Here is a 13,626-nt window from a genome sequence, read left to right on the forward strand (position 1 = left end):
GCCTTACACTAATTTGCAACCATGAATATCAAAATTCACTGAACAAGAATAATGGTAATTATTAAAGTCATTATCCAACATTAAAATCTAAAATTGAAGCTAAATATTCAAGATAAAGTTTGCTTGCACAGGTCATCCAATTTTGATCCAGAATACTTTTAATCCAAAATAAAGAAAATATGAGAGAGTGAGTGTGTTCTTTTTTACTTTTCCTGTAATCATCAAACCCACAGAATTATTCTCAACTTTTACCCCCTGCATCTTCAATCCTTTGGTCTATTTCCTTTTCCAGTGTTTATCCAGCTTTGTTCTCATCCTATACTTCCCACATCAAGACTGAATATCTGTCAAGACTGTCTCTCAATGTTGAAGCTGGCAAGCAGAAACGAGCTCGTTGGAGACTGAAGGGATGGATACAGAACTGAGATTGATGAGAAGATGGCCCATTTATGTGACAACAGCCGTGTATGTTCAGAGGTTGTCCCTGTCATTTTGTGTGTTCCTGTTTGTCCTAGTCTCTTCTTTCAGTTGTTTTCTCTTCCTACACTGACTTGTCATTGTATGTAGGTCATGGACAGGAACAAACAAGTGCAATTCAATCATGTATAGAAATATAGGAACAATGACAGGAACACGTAACAGGTCACCGGGGGGGGGGAGGAGAAATAGAATAAACAGGGAAGAACAAGGACTATCTCCACATCTGCATACACTGTCATCTACAGACAACAGAGCTCGATAGCTGCAGTCGCTTAAGTGCGGCCAGTATCCAGTATTCGGAAGATAGTGGGTTCGAGCCCCACTGTTGGCAGCCCTGAAGATGGTTTTCCATGGTTTCCCATTTTCACACCAGGCAAACGATGGGGCTGTACCTTAATAAAGGCCACAGCCGCTTCCTTCCCACTTCTAGGCACTTCCCGTCCCATCGTAGCAATAAGACCTATCTGTGTCGGTGCGACGTAAAGGAATTAGCATCTACAGACAGATTAAGCTCTTTCCCCATCAGTCCTAGTTCTTCCACATTTATTACTTGTAGATGTCACTGTATGAAGATGTGGAGATTGGCATTATTCTTTTGTGTTTTCTTTCTATTCCTCCTCCTTTCCACAATGACCTGTCATTGTGCTTTTCCTTTCATGTGTTCCTTTCATTGTTTCTGTCTTTCTATATACAGTATACTTATGCTTAAATAAATTTTTAAAGGACATTGATGTTTTGAAGTTTCTGAAAATTGATTACTTTTTAGCATCTTGTCCAGGACTGCAAGTGCCAATAATGTATTACTGATAGTTTTGTTTCACAAAATTTCCATCACATATATGGGTTAATTCAATTACTCCATTGTCAAAAAAGAAATGCTCAATTTAAGTGCTTTGTTTACAAACAACATAACACCTTTATGGTATTCCAATCATTGATAAGGAAAGGTCAGTTCCCAAGGCAGTATGTGCACAAATGATTTTCCTGATGCTATATATTCATATATTTTGTAGAGGGTTTCCTCATTATAGCTCTGTGACACATCTGGTCATTTAGGATATTTCATCAGAGATGGTACGTAGCTGGTAGAGCTGTCATCTAACACCCTAAAATCTTATTTACACCACCAGCACAATCCAACTTCATCTGAATATTCCTTGTGATAAATAGAATCTTCATACCCACCCACATAAGTTGAAGTTGTGTGGCTCCTTTCCTCCAACAAATTATAGCATACCTGCCAACTTTTAGAAACCAAAAATAAGATTTTTTAATTCTTGGATTTCATCACATATATTCCACCACCGTCTAGTTGAAAAAAGGTCAGGATAAAAGGCATACATATCTACAGTTACAATGCGAATTGACCATTAAATTTTAAATCTTAACTAAGAAAACATAAAAATGGTTACAAGATAATGTACCTAATATTTCTCATTTATGGCACTTGCATACGAATAATAATATTTATGTCACACTGACACACACAACAAAATGCATAATACAGTATTTTCTCGCGTAATTAACGCACATTTTTGACAAAAAAATGTAAGGCAAAAACTTCAAATGCGTAAATTATTCAAAGAATTCAGATATTTGTAAATTATTTACAATTCATTTACATTTAAAAGATACATCAAATATAATATAAACACAACTGGTTCAACTCATTTGCGGTTATTGTCATTTGGCGTGAAATTCCGACGTGAGGATTTTTCTGAAAAGTCAAATACGGTACATCAGGCAAGTTAGACACGTAGGTTTGAAGTACCGATACTGGAAAATATTCTTCCCATTACGAGCTGACAGTACGACCTGAAGTGAAATAAACATGAACTAATAAAAGTACAGTTCATGTAATGTCATAACAATGACATACCGGCAAAAAAAAAAAAGAAAACTGTCCAACACAAGGAGGGCCGGGTATCGCATCCAATCTTGTACGAGTGACGTGTCCACCTTTTTTCTTGAATACGAACGTGGATCACTCGCGGAAATTTTGCTTTAGGCATTGTTTTTGGTTTTAGTACAATGTAATGTGAAAGCTTTCTGGAATCAGCTGTTACAGCAAACACTGCAGTAGGCCTACATCGTTGGTTTTTGCTTCCGGTAGCGCGTACGATAACACTGTATAAATCTACTGTATTTGACTGTATGTTCCTTTCTTATTGATTGTTCGACTTTGTGGCATATGGAAAATGATTGGCGTCCGACCTGCGGTTCTTATAAGGGAGATTAAATATTCCTTCATATAACGCTTCTCAATCACAAAGCAATGAAAATGGTTGAAATCATTCTCTTAGTCGAAGAGAAAGTCTATTTCTCTTCATAAAATTAATCAAGCCTCGGCAAATCTTCAAATCCGATACGCTGATTCCATGTGCAGCGGCTATTTCTCATTCTTTAAAATACAGCATTTCGTGTGAAATGGCATAAGTAACAAAAGCATATATTTAAACAGCTTCTCCTCTACTTGTGGAAACTTGCCGCTTTTGGTCCACCAAATGCTTTGCGAGACTTGTTGGCCGCTTGAAGTGCACGTCTGTTACTGCGGTAGTGCACGTTTCATTTGGACACTGAATACTTGCTGCCCGCTGCCCTATTCCCGTATGTTTCGGCGTAACTGATCACCGCGAGTTTGTATGATGCAGTATTACTCAAATACTGTGGACTGACAAACAATTCTGAGATCACTCCTGTCAGGGGCTAACGTCAAGTCTACCCGAGTAGTTGACATCTTTATTTCAAAACGCGTCTGGAACTGCTTGTTGGATGTTTGAAGTTGTGGGTGCGTCAAATACGTGAACATTTCTTTTTCTTCACTTCGGACCCAAAAAGTTTGGGATGCATAAATAATGCAAGAGCGTTAATTACATGAGAAAATACGGTAGTATCCTTTATCAGATGGTAAAAGGAACGGAAATTCATAGGTCTACGAAACTTTGAGATAATGTTTGTTATATTTTTTGGCCATACCGAGAAAAGGAAAAATACCAGAAACTGTCACCAACACAAGCCCCTTACTAACACTCAACTCATTAAAATGATGTACTTAAATATGTAAAACTACCACATACAAAACAATTCAATATGGCCCACACATTATTAACATATGACTTCGACAGAGGGGGAAAGCATACAAATGCAAGAAAATACACGTGGCCTACAACTCCGATGAAACTACGCACAGAAACGATGTTAACAGTGCGCGAACAGCACAATAACAAACTCATACTTTTGTCCTGATTAACTGAGTCGCTAGCCCTCTTACTTCACGGACGATTACTGCCCCAAATCCCCAGCTGTATAAAGTGCACACGCTGCTGTAGTGAGCGGGAAACATGATACACGAAGGCAACGGACGAAACACACACGAAATAAAGCATCAAATAAATACGCTTGAAAATGAGGTTTTGTAAATTACACAAGCACAAAAGAATTTTTCCTTTATCCTAGGGGAAGAGTATTGGCCGTACTAGAGGTTATATTGGTCAAAAATAGGAAGAAGTAAGAATAAATCGGAAAATCGGGAGAAGAGTTAAAAACCGGAAAGTTTCCGGGTAAATTGGAAGGGTTGGCAAATACGTTATAGCAATCTTGTCCATGAGGAAGATTTATCAAATAATTGAGGAGTGTTCCTGCAAAACTGTTAAGTGCCAGGATATGTAACTTCTGGATTTTTTATTGAAAATTACACTCTCTTCAATAAGATTGCATAATTTCAACTCAATTAGGGCCAAGAAAAGCTTTAGTTAAATTTAAGAATGGATCACCTATTCAATCTTCACGAAAGGTTATAAAATGCAACGTGTGGCACATCTGGGGAATCTTCCTCAGTTAAGTCCATTAACTAAAATAAGTGATAAAAAAAAGATCTATCCATGCTTGATTTTAACAAATACCACACGTTTTATAGAAACGTTTGTGAATGAAGCAACTGTTTTGAACTAAAATTCTTTTGAGTATGGTACTTATTTTTGTATGTATGATCCAGGAAAAAAATTCTCTTAATGGCAATTGAACATTACATAACATCTGAAACAATCTTTTCATTTCCTGAAAAATTTATCATTTGGTACATATACCATTTCCTACAAACATTCCTCAATTAGAGAAGTTTTCATCGTGGCCAGACATGTTTCCTCTTCTGAGGACGCGGAGCAGTCGCTGCAGAACTTAACTAGTTTCTCCTATTTTTCTTGACATGGCTAAAGTCCAAAAGTTCCATTATCATGTGTATCTGCATTAGGTTTTTCACCCTTTCTCTTTTACATTGTGGCTATTAAAGCAACTCTACATTTGTTTGGTATAGTTTCTTCATGCAAACAATCAGATAAGCACTTGAAGTATGGTAATATCCCATCCTTTAGTCGATCTTCACAAATCTGTCAATTTCAGCTGCTTCTCTAGCTTTCTACTTTTGTATGTTTTGGTAAATATTTTTTAAATTTCAGTACTTCACTAGTATTAGTCACCACCTCTGCCTGGACATCATCCTTATAACCAACTATCTTTATATACTGATGAATAATATTTTTGCCTTCTGTAAATCCACACATATACACTCCCCTTGTTCATGAATGATTTCTGGAATATCCATCATGAAACATGTTTCTACCTTAAAGTAACAATACACGGCCTATTTTTCACTAAAATTCATATCAATGCCAATATATACTTGCTATCATGCTGCCCTTAGCCAACTTTCTTACTTTGTTAAATTCAATTTTCTAGGAAGTTCCTTCAACCTCTCCTTACTTCCCTTTCTTCCACAACCATGCCTAAATATCTTCGTAACTTGCACCTCCTCCTTAAGTACTATTCTTGTATTATAATATAGAGGGTCTTTACCATTCCTTACCACCTTTAAAGAGGTATGTACCCATTTTCACATTCACCAAAAATCACTTTAAACCCATCCCATACAGTACTTACATACCTATTCACGATTTTCCACAATCGTGATTATGTTTAGTAACACCCTCATGCCTCTCTTATCAACCATATTTTGCTGTTAGTCCTACCTTCACAACAGTTCTTTCTAACTATGCCTAAAACATATTCATGGTCACTTATAACATCTATCACTTCAATTTCTTTATAGTGCTCTTGTCTGGATTTATCAGCACCACATCTAGAAAAATCTTCCCTCAAGTGGGCTCCATCACCTACTTTAGCTATCCTTCTCACATTTACTTATTTACCATTTATTTGCCATGCTTTCTGTCATTCACATTACCTTCCCAGTTAACATTTGGTACGAGGTCACTCACTCCAATCCAGTTCCTTTCTGTGTTGTCTCACTTAGGGCTGGTTCTACCATCTGCTGGTAAAGTGGCTGGCAGCTACCCGGGAGGTAAACTACCTGGGGGTGTAAAGCAGCTGGTACTTTGCGTTGCGTCCAACCACCTCTGCGCAAGCGCTGGGTAGCTACCAGGAGCTAGACACCGATATACGGAGTTTTCTAGACTGATTTTCAGCGACTTCTCGCTTTCGAGTGTGGTGCCATCTATCGTCAGATGTATGAAGCTCATTTCGATTGTCTTATTTTCCTGTGCTTGCATCTGTTGATTATCTTCAAATAGCCTAATAAGGGGAGTCTTAAGAGTTATGGACAACAATTTATGTCAAGCTTTCGTGATTTTAATCTATGAGCTTCAAAATCAATACCTAATTGGGATTAAAATCTCGAGATTACATTTTCTTATGCCAGTTATAACCTGTCATGTAAGGCAGCGTTTTTGGAAAATATTCTCGTAGTAGATTGGTCAAGTCGCTCGCTCCATAATAGAAGGTACGCAGATTTTCATCGCCTTTCTAATTTACATTTAAAAAAAATATTTTCGTTCCCTGCCGTTGTTCTCAACTCTTTTTCACGCGCTTCCACATACGTATATACACTCAACATCTTCCTTACGGACTCATTGACTTTGAGCATTCTATCTGCAGGCTTCTGTGAATTGATTATCACCACGATGCTCTATTTGCAACTAGCTCTGTGACCTCGTTTAGTTCCACATGCTTCCATTTATTTATAAAGTTGGAAGGTGCCGTACTGTTAAAGAAATAATCGGGGTAAATATCCATCATAGGAAGAGGAATTCGGGAATGGAATAGTTTCCAATTTCTTCGAAATCATTTACAAGAAGACTGTGTAAACAACTGATGAGGAATCTGGTACCTGGGCGACAGTCCTATACGGTATGCTATATTAATCGTAACATCACTTTCTATAAGTAGCACACATATAAAGCATTTTCCTAGTAGACATAATATTGTCATTAAACATTTCAATGAAATATGTTACTAACAAAAGAACGTATGAAAAGAGGCATACAGATTAATACAACGCTAATAATGAAAAAAAAAAAAATTCGTCATAATGAAGACTCGAACCTGCAAACCTCGTAATATGAACTGCGCGCGTTAGCCATTACGCTACGAGGTAGCTTGGAATAATACGGATACATAGAAATAACTTGTACCTGGTGTCTGAAAAATGAAAGAGTAGAATATTAAATCTCATTTGAAATTATTTCCAAATAGGTTTCGATTTTATATCCTTTTAGAGTTTCTTTGAGAAAGCTTGACGTATAAAATGTGTTCCCTACGCTATCAATGCGAGAGGCTGGTGTGACCGTTGCAACTCTAAGGAAGCATTAATGTTCAAAATCCTGCAATGCAATATCGATCACTGTTACAGTATAATGCTTTTATCAGAATACTAAGCTAATTTGAGTTGTATATCGCCAGAAATACGGCTAATAAAGTTCAGCTCTCAAAACTTGCCCGGCAGGTAAAGTCTTATCGGGTCCTCGAAGTGGCCGAACGGAAACATCCTTTTACGCGGAGGGCAAGTTACGCGCTACTTTACCAGTAGGTGGTAAAACCGGCCCTTAGCTGGTTACCTTATCAAATAATTCTGTTTTAGTGTTACACCTTCCAGGTTTCTACACCCTAAGAAAATCAAATTGTCCGTTATCTTTAGAGAGGACCGTTGTACCGAGAATGTCATGTTCCTCATCCTTAACCTTTTCACAACTTACAAATTCTTCTTTCACCAGGATGAATACTCTTCCTTGTTTTGATTTTATCCTACCTTCATGACAAATATCCTGATTCCAGGAGAAAATTTCTGCATCCATATCACTTCTTACCCAAGAATCAACTATTACAGTATCTGGTAAATATATATCTATTAAATTACTTCTTTTTACTCCTTCCTTTATAATACTTTTACAGTTGTAACACTACAACTTTATGTCATCCTTACTTGACTTCCAGTTCCCTGTACTCTTCTCACCGCTCTCTTGTTCACCCTGTTTCCCTGAATGTACCTACCTACAACACTTTCAAACAAAAACTGGTAACATATACATACCCCTGTGGTTCAAGTGAAGGCCGTCTGAGTGTACATCCCCATCTCTTACCTACCCAATGGGATCAATAATCTCACTCCTAGGTTCTCACATACCCACTCTATTGTCTCATTTAAATCACAGATCACCCTCAAGTCAGTGTCCTCTTTACACAGTATCCTGCTGATAACACTCCCTTAAATCTCTCCCATGCTGTTGTAACCAGATCTCACACACCCACTACTATGTACCTGCTAGACTTACTTTTTGGTACCAACGTGAATACCACCTTCTTCTTACCCCACCTCCTCCCCTTCTACATTCCTCTGCCTCAGGCTAATTTCTGCATAACACTATCCTGCTTCACTTTCTTCCACACACTTTCCCCACGTGCCTAACAATGGAGTCCCCATGACCAGAGCCTTAAACCCACCCACCTCAGATTCCCTCCACTACGGGTCTCCCTTATCTCCCTCAGGGCTGCAGAACCTACTTCCTCATCCCTTCTCTTCCTCTCATGACCCTGTTCCACCTCCCTCTTCACCCACCTGCTGTCCTACATTTCTTTTTGCTCTTATCTCCCTTCTCCTCAGTAACACTTCTCTGTTACCATCTTCCCTTTCCAGTTCTACCAGCAACAAGCCTTGTAGATCCCTCACTGATACCTCTCCTGAACTCTACCCCTCATTAGCAATCTTAGTTCTCAATTTCCTTTCCCTTCAAACATTATGGCAACTGTCTTTCACAACTTCTCACCTTCCTTTCCCTTCCTCTTGTCCGTCGACCACATCCTGTACATTGAGGGAGACGTACTTTCAATTCTGTTTTCCATTAGAAGCCTCGTTATCTCCCTTAAACCCTAACTCTTCCCCCATACTCCTCAATGCCCACTTACACTGGTATTCCACGAGAAAAGAAAAAAAAAAAAACCTGCATACAGCTCAACCAGTTAAAAGAAAAATCCCATCAAGAAGGAAAATCAGTTTTCTTAGAATAACAGCAGTAAACTTGGTTATTAGGCCCAGTGTGTGCATGGATGTGTAGTCTTGCCCACGTTGTGCCATTTGAGCTCTTCAGTCATACTGGCATGCCAGTGTTTAAGGAGAAACGATTATCCATTATCAAAAATTTGTCCTCTCCTCATCGAGGTACATTCTGCAGCTGTTAAAGCCTTAGCATGCAGCTGTTTTGTTAACACTGAAAAGAATTTATGCTAAGAAAGCTAAAATTATCAGGTAGTCAATACATTAAAAGTAAATGTTTCTCCAATTCAGGTCAATCACTTTCATTTTCTGAGCTGCAATAGTGTCTATTTGCCAAATGGCAAATAAGTTAATATGGGAAGGACAGCTGATTCAGAAAGTGATGGAACCAACCAGAGGGAAAAATATCCTAGATGTGGTGCTGGTAAAACCAGATGAGCTCTATAGAGAAAACTAAGTAATAGAGGGTATTAGTGGTCATGAAGCTGTTTTTGTCGTAGTTAAAAATAAATTTGATAGAACGGAAGGTCTTAAAAGTAGGACTATTAGGCAGTACCATATGGCTGATAAAGCAGGCATGCGGCAGTTTCTAAAAAGTAACCATGATCGGTGGAAAATGGTAAATAAAAAAATGTAAACAGACTCCGGGATGGGCTTAAAGCAATTGAGGATTGCAAAAACAGGTTTGTACCTTTAAGGGTGGTAAGGAAGGGTAAAGACCTACCTTATTATAATAGAGAAATAAGGAGACTAAGAAGGAGGTGCAGACTGGAAAGAAATAGAGTTAGAAATGGCTGTGGAAGTAACGAGAAATTGAAGGAACTTGCTAGAAAATTTAATCTAGCAAAGAAGCCAGCTAAGGATAACATGATGGCAAGCATAATTGGCAGTCATACAAATTTTAGTGAAAAATGGAAGGGTATGTATAGGTACTTTAAGGCAGAAACAGGTTCCAAGAACGATATTCCAGGAATAATAAATGAACAAGGGGAGTGTGTATGTGAGGATCTTCAAAAGGCAGAAGTATTCAGTCAGCAGTATGTAAAGATTGTTGGTTACAAGGAAAATGTCCAGACAGAGGAGGAGACTAAGGCTAAAGAAGTATTAAAATTTACATATGGTAACAATGACATTTACAATAAGATACAAAAGTTGAAAAACTAGAAACGCAGCTGGAATTGATAAGATTTCTGCGGATATACTAAAGACAATGGGTTGGGATATAGTACCATACCTGAAGTACTTATATGATTATTGTTTGGTCGGAGGAGCTATTCCAAATGAATGGAGAGTTGCTATAGTAGCCCCTGTGTATAAATGAAAGGGTGATACACATAAAGCTGAAAATTACAGGCCAGTAAGTTTGACATGCATTGTATGTAAACTTTGGGAAGGCATTCTTTCTGATTATATTAGACATGTTTGTGAAATTAATAATTGGTTCGATAGAAGGCAGTTCAGTTTTAGGAAAAGTTATTCCACTGAAGCTTAACTTGTAGGATTCCAGCAAAATGTAGCAGATATCTGGGATTCAGGAGGACAAATGGACTGTACCGCGATTGACCTGTGTACAGCATTTGATAGGGTGGATCATGGGTAACTACGGGCAAAAATGAGTGCAATTGGACTAGACAAAAGAGTGACTGAATGGGTTGCTATATTTCTAGAAAATAGATCTCGGAGAATTAGAGTAGGCGAAGCTTTACCTGACTCTGTAATAATTAAGAGGGGAATTCCTCAAGGCAGTATTATCGGACATTTATGTTTTCTTATATATATGTTATGAGTAAAGGAGTGGAATCAGAGGTAAGGCTTTTTGCAGATGATGTTATTCTCTATAGAGTAATAAATAAGTTACAAGATTGTGAGCAGCTGCAACGTGACCTCGATAATGTTGTGAGATGGATAGCAGGCAATGGTATGTTGATAAACGGGGTTAAAAGTCAGGTTGTGAGTTTCACAAATACGAAAAGTTCTCTCAGATTTAATTACTGCATTGATGGGGTGAATGTTCCTTTTGGGGATCATTGTAAGTATCTAGGTGTTAATATAAGGAAAGATCTTCATTGGGGTAATCCACTGATCTCTATACATGGACGGCTGGTAGCTTGGGTAGCAGTAAGCTGAATAGAAGATGACTGGCGTACTAAGATGGCAGCGAGCGCACGGTGCAGTAGACCACGAGGAGCGCGCTTGCTTTGTTTATGCTTAGTTCAGGGACGCCAGGCCTCTTGATTGTAGTTTCACAGGTGTTCTGTGCTGTGTTATTACAAAGGAAATAGTAGTGTACTTTACGAATTTAGGTTTGTTGCCTTGTAGTATGCCTGTAAACTTCAAGATTCAATTTCAATGTGTATGTGTTTATGTGAAATCTGAATGAAGAGTACGGGGTATTAACATGCCGCAGTATTCAGCTTACGGATGTACAAACAGAACCGAACAGCAGAAGGAGAAATCATTTCATCGGTGCGTTTTATCTTCTTGTTCTTTATATGTTTACCCTCCAGGGTCGGTTTTTTCCTCGGACTCAGCGAGGGATCCCACCTCTACCGCCTCCAGGGCAGTGTCCTGGAGCTTCAGGCTCTGGGTTGAGGGATACAACTGGGGAGGATGACTAGTATCTTGGCCAGGCAGCCTCACTTGCTATGCTGAACAGGAGCCTTGTGGGAGTATGGGAACATTGGAAGGGATAGACAAGGAAGAAGGAAGGAAGCGGCCATGGCCTTTAGTTAGGTACCATCACGGTATTTGCCTGGAAAGGTGGGAAACCATGGAAAACCACTTCCAGAATGCTGAGGTGGGAATCGAAGCCACCTCTACTGAGTTGACCTCCTAAGGCTGAGTGGACCCCGTTCCAGCCCTCGTACCACTTTTCAAATTTCGTGGCAGAGCTGGAATCGAACCCGCGCCTCCGGGGGTGGCAGCTAATTACACTAACCACTACACCACGGAGGCGGACGGTGACTATTATACTGTACATAATAGTCTTCCTAGGGTAGTGTTTTGAATTTTAGGTTTATTGTATCTCATTTTGCATATTTTAGGAGCAAAATGGCAATTCATTTTTGTAGGTTTCCTTTCACGAGACCCGGACTTCTAAGATCACGGATTAGGAGTATCATTACATGTTATAAACCTCATTTTAGGTCCGTATTGAAAATTTAACAGTTCAAAAATGATAAAGGTGTTTTAATTTATTCCACCTATTCAATACTTATATTATCACGTATAGTTGTTACATAATTAAATTCTTAGTTACATGGGACATGTTTCGCCCTCAATTAAGGGCATCTTCAGCCTAAATACAATAATCAGAAATACAACTAAATTAAAAGTGGACGTTAAATACAATCATCAAAAATACAACTAAAATAAAAAGTGGAAGTTAAAAGTTTAGTCTGTTCTTAAAATTCAGAACAATAAAATTGTGAAAAATGATAAAATAAAAAGATGCTAATGGAAAACTGTCTTATGATTAAACTATAATCTTGTCAGAGACTAAAACTTCTATTAAAATTCGAATTAAAACAGTTCATATAAAATATTGGAAAATCAAAGTGGTAGTAATAAAAAGCCAACGACATGAGGGCGTGTACACAAGCATAAACTTGATTGTCATGAATACAATCTTTTCAAGGCCGTTGATGAAATTCGTAGTAAGTAAGGCAGAAGCATCTATTGAAAAATTGTAAGAGGCCGTTAGCACCGGTAGGTAATAAAATGGCTGAATCCTTGCCAGAAAATGTCAACAGATGCAGAAATAAGTTTTATGTAAGTGGAAGTTGTTATTTCTCAACTACTGTTGAGTTGGTTGCTGCCCGTCTGTTGGCTCTAAGTCTGGATAACCAGTCTGGATAACCAGACTTAGAGCCAACAGACGGGCAGCAACCAACTCAACAGTAGTTGAGAAATAACAACTTCCACTTACATAAAACTTATTTCTGCATCTGTTGACATTTTCTGGCAAGGATTCAGCCATTTTATTACCTACCGGTGCTAACGGCCTCTTACAATTTTTCAATAGATGCTTCTGCCTTACTTACTACGAATTTCATCAACGGCCTTGAAAAGATTGTATTCATGACAATCAAGTTTATGCTTGTGTACACGCCCTCATGTCGTTGGCTTTTTATTACTACCACTTTGATTTTCCAATATTTTATATGAACTGTTTTAATTCGAATTTTAATAGAAGTTTTAGTCTCTGACAAGATTATAGTTTAATCATAAGACAGTTTTCCATTAGCATCTTTTTATTTTATCATTTTTCACAATTTTATTGTTCTGAATTTTAAGAACAGACTAAACTTTTAACTTCCACTTTTTATTTTAGTTGTATTTTTGATGATTGTATTTAACGTCCACTTTTAATTTAGTTGTATTTCTGATTATTGTATTTAGGCTGAAGATGCCCTTAATTGAGGGCGAAACATGTCCCATGTAACTAAGAATTTAATTATGTAACAACTATACGTGATAATATAAGTATTGAATAGGTGGAATAAATTAAAACACCTTTATCATTTTTGAACTTTAGGAGTATCAGGCGGGAGAATTGGGAATCTTCTAAAACAGCTCTTCTCTGGTCGTATCACTCTGAGGAAGACTGTTTTGATGGAACTGGACAAACTGTACACCTTAGAAGTGATGCACAGCCAACCGTTTTCAATTTTCCCGAACATTTACTGCAAGTAAAGATTTACTTATATTTTTATTTATTTGTCATCATTAATCTGACGGTTTTGATGAAATAATTGATGTGATGTTATAATCATCTTAGAAAATGAAGCCTGAAGGAGTTCTAG

The 13,626-nt window shown here is 37.9% G+C and overlaps 1 protein-coding gene across 2 annotated transcripts in view; it reads right to left on the minus strand.

Annotated features, from left to right (window-relative positions):
- Syx1A (Syntaxin 1A) overlaps positions 1-13,626 on the minus strand; it is a 612,912-nt gene that overhangs the window by 203,913 nt on the left and 395,373 nt on the right. The window lies entirely within an intron of this gene.

This window comes from Anabrus simplex, chromosome 2 (genome assembly GCF_040414725.1).
Source record: "Anabrus simplex isolate iqAnaSimp1 chromosome 2, ASM4041472v1, whole genome shotgun sequence".
Lineage (NCBI taxonomy): Eukaryota > Metazoa > Arthropoda > Insecta > Orthoptera > Tettigoniidae > Anabrus > Anabrus simplex.